The sequence below is a fragment of the Diabrotica undecimpunctata genome, chromosome 8 (assembly GCF_040954645.1).
Source record: "Diabrotica undecimpunctata isolate CICGRU chromosome 8, icDiaUnde3, whole genome shotgun sequence".
Lineage (NCBI taxonomy): Eukaryota > Metazoa > Arthropoda > Insecta > Coleoptera > Chrysomelidae > Diabrotica > Diabrotica undecimpunctata.
This window is the reverse complement of record NC_092810.1, coordinates 14923918-14934097: the sequence shown is the minus strand read 5'-3', so window position 1 is coordinate 14934097 and position 10180 is coordinate 14923918.

Here is a 10180-nt window from a genome sequence, read left to right as displayed (position 1 = left end):
TTGAGGATTCAGGAACAGTATATGAAGTGGGTTGGAGAGACGATTCTGCAGTTAATGTAGCAATTTCGACAGACAGCTTAGGTGGCTTCATCATCGAAGAGGTTGTACTCGATGATATATTCTTCTCTTACATTTAAAGCGATTGTGACTCTGCTAGAAAATCAAATTAGCATCCTGAAAAATTGAGGATTGAAGGGATATATTCCAGTCGCTCTAAAACCATTTACTGCTATCTCAGCTATTGCATATTTTAAGTAAGCTTTACCCAATAACTTAGCAATATCATGAAGCTTAAGCATTCTGTCAGAATGTAACAGAAATTTTTTTATTTCCTTACTATAATGAGATTTAACTGCACCCATAAATGTTTTATCAAGCGGTTGCAGCTTGTGCGTAGTATGAGGAAACAAGTAGATAATGGTGACATGCTTTTCACGAGCAACTCGAGTGTGGCTGTAATGTCCATCGAGTATAAGAAGGACAGGAGAATCCTCTGTTGGATTGGTCTTTGATATAAAATGACTGAACCATTCAGAAAATAAATTGGTTTGTATCCAACCAGAAGGGTGTACTTTTCCAATTGCTGCTGGCGGAGCCCCTTTCATTAATACATCTGTAAAAGATAAGCGACTAATTGTTTCTCCAGAATTAAAGGTAAAACAGTTTTTCTACTTAACGGTTTTCGTATTAATAGATCTAATGATAACTCAGGATCATGAACTAGCCTTTTAAATTGGTACAATAACCCCTTCTTTGCATTCATTTGGCATTAGTTCTTCTCACCAAATGCCTTAAATTCGCTTTTATATATAGATTTGTGTAATGGTACCCCTCCTTATTTTAAGCACTCTGCGGGTATACCATCGCTGTCTGGTGCCTTGTTTTTTTGTTGCTTTTTTTTTATTGTCTGGGTGACTTCTTGTATGTCGAGTATTGGTTTACTATTTCAGCTGTATACACTTCTATGTTAGATGTAGTTCTGATAGATTGGTCGATTAATAGTTGATGAAAGTAGTCCTTCCAAGTTTTTAACATTTCCTTGTCATCAGTATTGAGCTGTCCGATTTAGTTTTAAAGAAACTTTCATGTTCTTTTTTGATAGCCAGCCTTGATCTCTAAAACTTCTTTAACGATTTGTCTTACTTGGTTGTTCTTCCAATTTTCTTCTATATCTCGTATTATTTGTTCCTTGTATTTCTTTTTTCTTTTTAGTATTATTTTTGTCTTTGTTTTTGTCTACTTATATTTTCACTGCTATTGTGTGAGGGATTTTACAGCAAGTTCCTTCTAGGCATGTTTCTTTCTTTTATGGATTTCAGGCAATCCTCATCGAACCGTGTTTTGGTGTTACCTTTTTGTGTCCAAGTATTTTATCTTATACGCTTGTTGAAGTTAATTTTATATTTTTCCAAGCAATGTCTATGTTGTTATAATTCTCTGTCTTTTTTACCGCAATTTGTTTAGCCTTTTGAAATGTCTACTCTGTCTCATTATCCTCCAAAATTTCGTTATTCCATAATGTTGTTGGCGTATTCTTGTGCATTTTTTGAGACGATGTTCCCTTTCTTACCTTTATCTTTACCAGAAAATGATCTGTATCTCCGTTCACCCCTCTTAGGCTTCTCCTACGTCTAAGCAGTTACTACCCCTCCTGGCATCTACCAAAACATGATCGATATGAATACTTGTGACACCGTCATTGGAGATTTATTTTTCTTTGTGTATTTTCTAACAAGAGAAGAAAGAAAAGACTAAGAACACAAATATTAGAACAAATAATAAGCTATTTTGTGCTTGTGACATGTGCTTCGAAGAAATGGTCTGAAAAACTTACCATCCAGGGAAAAGTAGAAGGCAAAAGAAATAGAGGTAGATCTCCCACACGATACACGGACCACATTGTTGCTACCATTAGCGCTCCATTGTCAGAATGTGCTAGAATGTCAGAAGATAGAAAAACGTGGAAGAACATTGGGAAATTTAGCTAATAGTTTCATGATATCACGATACCTGCATCAGGTCAACGACTAAGAAGAAGTGTATTTTCTAGTAGGTTGCGGGATGCTGCAAAATCTAATAACCTTGTTTCATTATCGTTACTATGGATACCTATTGAAGATATGGATACATCATGGAGACTATGGTTATGTACTGTTGGTCTGCAAGCTGGTTCTTTCCCAATCTTTCATGCACCTGTTTGCAATTGAAATATAAAGGCTTTAAATATTTAACATTTAATTTTTTGGTTCTTTTTTTATCTCTTCCTTTATCATTCTTTTATATAGATCGCTATACCTATATAGTATTAGAATTTTGCGTACCCATATTTTTCTATTTTTATTACGTTTCACTTTCTTATACTAATCGAATTTTCATTTACTGTAACGTTTTTTGGCAAGCGAAAAAAAATATTTACATAAACCATCCCTTCATTATTTAAATCAATTCGTTTGATATCTCGTGAAAGAAAATACCAGTAAATGACCATCAACGGAGCAAAAAATACCGGTTTTATTTTCCAAGTGCTACTTTGTGTTTACCTCTTCGCGCGAGTGGCTCAATTCAATAGGAAACTTATTTAAAATTTTCATACAAACGATCTATCGATCATTTTGAAACTGGCAGTGGCTAAGCAACCCCTTTATGTAAACTAGATATACAATGTTGTATTTGTTATTCTATTTGCAAATATTAGAAACAAAATTAAACTATTTAAATGGCGGTTGCCTGATGATAGAAATTCGTGAAACCAATAAAAACAGAAGACTGTTTTGTTAATTCTAAAGAATATACACTTGACATGTTCACCCGCTGTAATGTTAGCTTCCTAAGTAAAAAAATTTTAACTTGGTGTGGAAAACAATAATTTGTAATATTACCCAACTAAAGATATTATGAATGTCCTTTCTACCTAATTATGCCTCTAATACCCTGCTAGCTATTGAGGGATGACGGGAGGTTAGGGAGAAAAGACAGTAATAAAATCTTGCGTTGATTATAATTTCAGTTGATTATTTCTAAAATGTCTCTTGAAAAGAAGCTAATGTTACAGCCAAACTGAATCTTCTCTATAAACTCAGAAACAGTTATATATTGATATTTTTGTATATATCATTTTGTAATACACGATATCCGTCTATAAATAATAATTTAGATTACAACTTAATAATATTTTGGAACACCAGTAATAATATGACTAGTAGAATAGTTATCCTACTGTCTGCGCCATTTTCTATAAGTCATTTCTTTGCGTTTCTGCTATTAAATTTAAATTTTTCTGTACATTAAATTGAGTTCCATTAAATAAATAATAAAAGATAAAATAAATTTGATATATATATATATATATATATATATATATATATATATATATATATATATAAGAAAAAAGAAGTACTTGTGACTCGTTTGGAACAAATATATAACTGTTTTGGATGGGTTGGAGTCAATAATAGGGCTATTGGTTAACTATTTTTTTATTCTCGAGCTTTCAATTGTGTTTACAATTATTATCAAGAGCTAAAAAAGACAAAATACTTACAAGGTTGAACTAAAAAGAAAAAACAATTTTTGTTAACTTACCAAATAAAAATTAGTTTGGTAAGTAAAAATCACTGCTTACATGTTCAAAATATTTAATACAAAAATGCTTTTATCTAACAAATGTTTCTCTGAAAAATTTTATAATTTTGAAAACATTTTTTTTTTAATATAAGAATAATTGAATTTATAAATAAGTTCAAATAGCAACCAATTACAAAATTTTGGCATTTATGACATTGAGGCTATTTGTAATTGGTTGCTATTTGAACTTATTTATAAATTCAATTATTCTTATATTAAAAAAAAAATGTTTTCAAAATTATAAAATTTTTCAGAGAAACATTTGTTAGATAAAAGCATTTTTGTATTAAATATTTTGAACATGTAAGCAGTGATTTTTACTTACCAAACTAATTTTTATTTGGTAAGTTAACAAAAATTGTTTTTTCTTTTTAGTTCAACCTTGTAAGTATTTTGTCTTTTTTAGCTCTTGATAATAATTGTAAACACAATTGAAAGCTCGAGAATAAAAAAATAGTTAACCAATAGCCCTATTATTGACTCCAACCCATCCAAAACAGTTATATGTATATATATATATATATATATATATATATATATATATATATATATATATATATATATTGTTATGATATGTGAATGCGATGTAAGAAAACTACAAGTTGCTCTTATTTACCGGCTAGCTTTATGAAGATAAAAATAATTTTTTTTTTTAGTTGATTAATTTGTAATATTGATAAATTTAGAAATGCTTTAAATAAAAAAATTATTGAACGCCTGAAAATATAAAAAATTTGACAAACATTTATTCTACTCACCTTGTATTCTCTAAATCTCACAGGATACTGCTTTTTTTATGCAAAGTGAATCTTTTCTATTATTGATAAAAGAAAATTTCGTTTGTTTATCTAAAGTATAGAAAGACACGTGCTGTATTTTGAATTTGAATTTTTTTTTCTTATTTGTCTTAGAACATGCAGACTCTTAACTCAAGCGAGTTCTGTGACCTGTAGTGCTTGATAAAGAAATACAAAATTATATAAAGCAAAAATCACCACACAAGAAGTTTTATTTTTAATGTACTGTGCAATTATTCACAAGTGATCAATTAAATATTACACAACGATATCTTGTATAATATATAAAAAAATTATTTAAGATTCTTCCAATAAATAAGCCAATACTTAACCGTTTAATACTAATATGAATGGATTTAGATTTATGACGTAATACAATATTGAAGTAAGTATATGAAATTAGTGCTTTGTGAAGTTGCAACAAGAAATACTTGTTCTAATACGTGTTTGTTTGTCAAAGTATATATAACCTCACTCACTATCTTTTTAGAGCGAAAACAAAGGTTTATAATCCTTCAATTTTTAGTTTAATATCGATTAACTGTTTTGTTTAATGATTTTAGGAAGCAAAAGAAACGGCGAATTATATTTGGTTAATATTACAAAAGCGATAATAAAATTTTAGTGAACTTGACTTCAAATTAATTTTTTTTTAACACAAAGATGATTTAGAATGATATAGGCTGTTTTAAAAAAGGTTATTTCTAAAGAAATTTCAAAACTTGCGTTTAACTTTATTAAAGTTCACTTCCGTCTTTCAGATAATCCCTTCTCTGAAAATTTTATGGAAATCTTCAATAACAAAGATTGCATCTTTCAGTGACGTCTTCTAATGGATTAGGGCCGCAAAATTGTGATATAAAATAATGTTCTCTGTGCAAACTATCAGAATTATCTCTCCAATGGTTGAGAAATATTTATAAGTACCCAGAATGAATTTTAAATGATCTTCAGTCAAAAATAAACACCAAACGGTCTCTTTATTCAGCGAGAATTCAAATGAGTGGAAAAACTCACCTTTCTGGTCACCGTTGACCTCTTTATGATGGCTGCTAACAATTCCCTTATCGGAAAATGTACTGTTAATCTGCAGGCTCTGCTGAAATTTGATCAGAAACGATGGTTTTCTTATCGGCAAGGTAATTTGAATATACTTTGTTATATTTTAGGACTTTTTCAAGGTTTTTAAAATACTTTTGAAAAATTGTGACTGCTGAAAAATCAAAAGTTTTCTGGACTTCTTTGTAACTATTGATTTTCTATCTTCTTATTTTTCATTGCTTACCAGATCTCCAAGCATTTTGACAATGTTTTTAAAGATCTGACAGGATTTTTGTATATTTTTGACATGTATGAATAAAATAAAAAATATTTTAAATTTTAATAAATTGTTAAATCTTGAGAACTGTATTGACTTTTGAAATGAATTGAAACAAATACTAGAGAATTTAAGCTTACTTTTGACATACAATTTCTACAAGAAATGATAATTTAAATATTAAAATTTTTACTAACAAATTTGACATACACCAATTTTAACATGAATTAGTTGCTTTTATTTTGCTTTTATTTAATTTTAAAGCTATCTGAAAGCACTTTTGATATTGAATCACTGAGAATTGTCTTCAGATTACCTGTCCATTAAAGATTATATCATTCTGAACTCTTATTTATGAGCTATATCCTATTTCACCTCCTAACACGTTTTATTTTCCGAGCTCTATCCATGTTAACTGTATGTTTACTAACAAATTAAAACTTCTTACTTTGTGAATAAATGACTTAAATATTTTATCTCTTTTAGGACTTTTGAAGATTCTATTGACTTGTATATATTAGAATTTGGATTATAATAAAAAATGAAATTAATTAATAAATACAAATTTATGGTTTTTATTTCCACTCGATCCGAAGTGGTTTGATATTTGCTTTTTGTATCTTTATGTTGTGGCTATATTGGCTTATTCTGTAAGTATCTCTTACATAAATAATATAATATATATAACGAACAATAACTTAAGTTTAAATCATAATCAATTTCATTATCAACAATTGTTTTTGGTTTAATTATATATATATATATATATATATTTAATTGAAAAGTGTTTATCAACCAACTATAACTCAGTGGCTATAATAACTCACGTATTAAAAGAATCTTATTTCTATTATGCTAAATTTGTTTATAATAAACCAACTGGTTTTAATTATAATAATAATAAAATTATTTTGAAAACATTAATTAAATCTGGTGATACAATATAGTCGTTATTGGTTTGTTACATGTCTGTGAATTCTGCTTATTTTTGCTTTTAGTTTCTTTCTTATTGTGAATCTAGTTTCAACTATTAAATGAACAACAATAATATAATTGTTTGAGTTAAATATATATGTGGTATATTCAATATTGTCATTTTGTTTTATGTTCATACTATTCATATAAAGAAAACTGTTTAGGAGCTTTAATTTCATAACAATATATATATATATATATATATATATATATATATATATATATATATATATATATATATATATATATATATATATATATATATTAAAACGTAAAACGGAAGTTAAAAAAATAGTAACAGCAGCGCACAAAAAGCGACCTACTTTTTATATAAAAAATGAAGCCCGTGTATCGGTGATCTAGGTAGAACCTTTCATTACGTTGGTCTGCTGTCATGATAAGAAATTTATTCGGCCGTCTTGTTGTATCGAAGTCGGTTCAGGGTGGATTTCTCTTTAGTTTTATGCCCCCGCTGGGAGTAATTTTTGGCCATCAAAAGTAGGGGAAATCATTAGGTTAGCCTCGTGAAATTTTTCGTTATTTTTATGAGTCTGGAAAACGATTTATGAATACACCACCTCCCATATGGATATCTTTCATTCCTCAAGGGTGTTTTGGGAGTGGCTGTTATTTTGATGGAGTTTTGCCTGATTTATTTATAGTGTCTTTTAAAAGTTATATGGAGCTCTAAATATAGAATAGGTATATTATTCAGAAAAAATTACTTTTAAAATAAGATCAATATCTTGTGTGTAACTTTAGAGAGCTGCCGAACATCTTTCAAGTATATTGTTCTGAAGCTATTTTCTGATGGCATCTTATATATCTTATAAAATAAAGTTGTCCCAGAAACGGAACTCAGTAATATTAGCAATATTATTTTAAAGTTGTCTACTTTAAAATGTATAATGAATTGTCAATATGAATTAGTCAGATAAAATAAGTTACAAAAAACAAAATTTGTTTAATTTATTAATTTCCGATTTCCGAAGTGGAAATTGAAACGCCAATAAACTTATTTGAAACCTAAATTGTGGCTTATTACCAATTACAATAGTAACTTTTCAGGAAAAAATATTAAAAAAATTCTGGGTATACATATTTTTGCGACAAAATAAAGGAAACATAAAGAAAAATATTTTAAAAATTACTTTTCTCCTTGTTTATCTCTGTCAGAAATAAGAGACTCCCATGCACAAAATTCCGCTACTAAAAATGTTTGATTAAGTTTGACAATTTATAACTTTTTTATTTGTAATCTGATTTTCAAGATTCTCAAATCAGTTTGTAGGTACATTACTGACATCGTTTGTTATTATTCTGGTAATAAACAGTTTTTGATTAGATGACATTAATCGTTGCTGAATCACAATTAATTTATTATCTTCTTCTTCAAGTGCCGTCTCTGCAGCAGAGGTTGGCAATCATCATAGCTATTCGGACTTTTAAGGCGGCTGCTCTGAAAAGTTAATTTGATGTACATCAGTACCACTCTCTCAGGTTGCGCAGCCATGACATTTTACGCCTCCCTATGCTTCTCTTTCCTTGGATCTTTTCCTGGATAATCAATTGAAGCAAGGTGTATTTCTCTCCACGTGTGATATGTCCGAGAGATATTCCAATTTTCTTGTTCTAATTTTATTTTACTACCAAGGACCAGTTTCGCATAACATAATTTGATATGCATCTTCAGGTCTTAAGGTACATGGTAAACTAAATGATGCCGATACAAGGATTATTATTTAGTGTTTTAGAAAACATAGTTCAAACTTTTATGGTAAACTGGTGACAAGTGATCATCGGTTTTATTGTAACAATTTAACAAATATGGAGAAAGTTCTTGAAAGGAAAGATATTATCAAGATTTACAACGTATGCTGCACCAATTTAAAATATCTTCCAGAAAATTTAACAGGTTAATTTCCCCAAATAAGACAAAATGCATGGTACAACAGCAAATTTACTAAGATGTAAATTGAAGCTGGAAGGTTAAAAAATAGAACAAGTGATGGAGTTTAAATATCTAGGCATCACATTATCTAGCTAAGGAAAGCTCAAAACTGAACTTTAGAAGATTAAGTGAATAGAGCAAATAGAGCCGCAGGCTACCTGAATAAACCAATATGGAGAAATAAAAATATCAAAAAATAAACGAAAGGCAGAATTTACAGAACAGTCATCAGACCAATAATGACATGCGCGGCAGAAACAAGATCTGACACAGAGAGAAAAAAAAACGGGTGTGGCAGTCCAGTGGGACTACCGGTAGAAGTTGGAGAATTCCACTGTCACGTACGGGACATATGCACATTTTTTCCTAGATTATAATGTTTGCCAAATTACACTTAGATCACAATATTTATGCATTTCCTAGACTTACGTTGAAAAGACATGCAAGATGTACTTTTTAACATGTGTTTTTTAAGTTTGAAAACAAAAGGAAGCCACACGGGCTCAAATCTAGTATACACGGGCTCATAGCAACGGCAGAGGTATAAGCGGGTCCGTTGTTATGATGGAAGAGTACTTTTACGGAGTAATTTTTTCTGAAATTCGGCAAATTCACCCAAAAATTCAGCGTTATAGAGCTTTGTGACCGCATCGCCATTTTTCAGGTAGTCGATGTAGGTCACTTCTTATGAATTTCAGAAAATAGTGGGCATCGCCCTTTCGGTCGATGAGACAGTCTTCGCCTCCTTCGGAACACGTCCGCTGGGTGCCACCACTGTGTCGAATGTTTCTGGGTCCCTGGTGTGTACCAATGGATTCATGTTTCGTTAAAGGTTACGAAACGACGTAAATACACTGCTCTGAAGTGATATTACGGTTAAACTTCTTGTATGAAGTGAGCAAACGCGGCAATTATCGCGCCGACAGTTTTCCCAAAATTCCCAAAATTCCCAAATTCCCAAAATTCCCAAAATTTCACGCAGAACATACTCTCTCTTTTGAAATATCTACTGTCTCAGCTATCTCGCGTACCTTCAGTCGGCGATCTGCCAATATGAGATGGTGGACTTTTGTCACGTTATCCTTCGTGGTAGCCGATTTCAAGCCACCTGGGCGTGGCTCATCAAAAATCAACGTGCGACCACGTTGAACCTCGTTAAATCAATTTTTGAGAGTTGTCATCGAAGGAAAATAGTCACCGTATACAATATCCAAGCGCTCTTTGATTTCGCTGCTCGATTTCGCTTGCAAAAACAACAATCGAATCATTGATCAATATTGCTCCTTTTCTTTTTTGCTAAAATCCGCGGGTAGGGCTGCTTTCACACACGATTGAAACAAATCTAAGAGTTTTATTCGGCTGAAATTTTTACATTGACCATCAACGAGAATGTATTATACGATAGTAGTTTCCTCTTACGATAGTGGCGCCATCGGGTGGTGAGGCTAAGTACTTATCGGACGGCCTACGTATATGGATATTGCAGTAGTAACAATGATTTCATATATCTGCGTC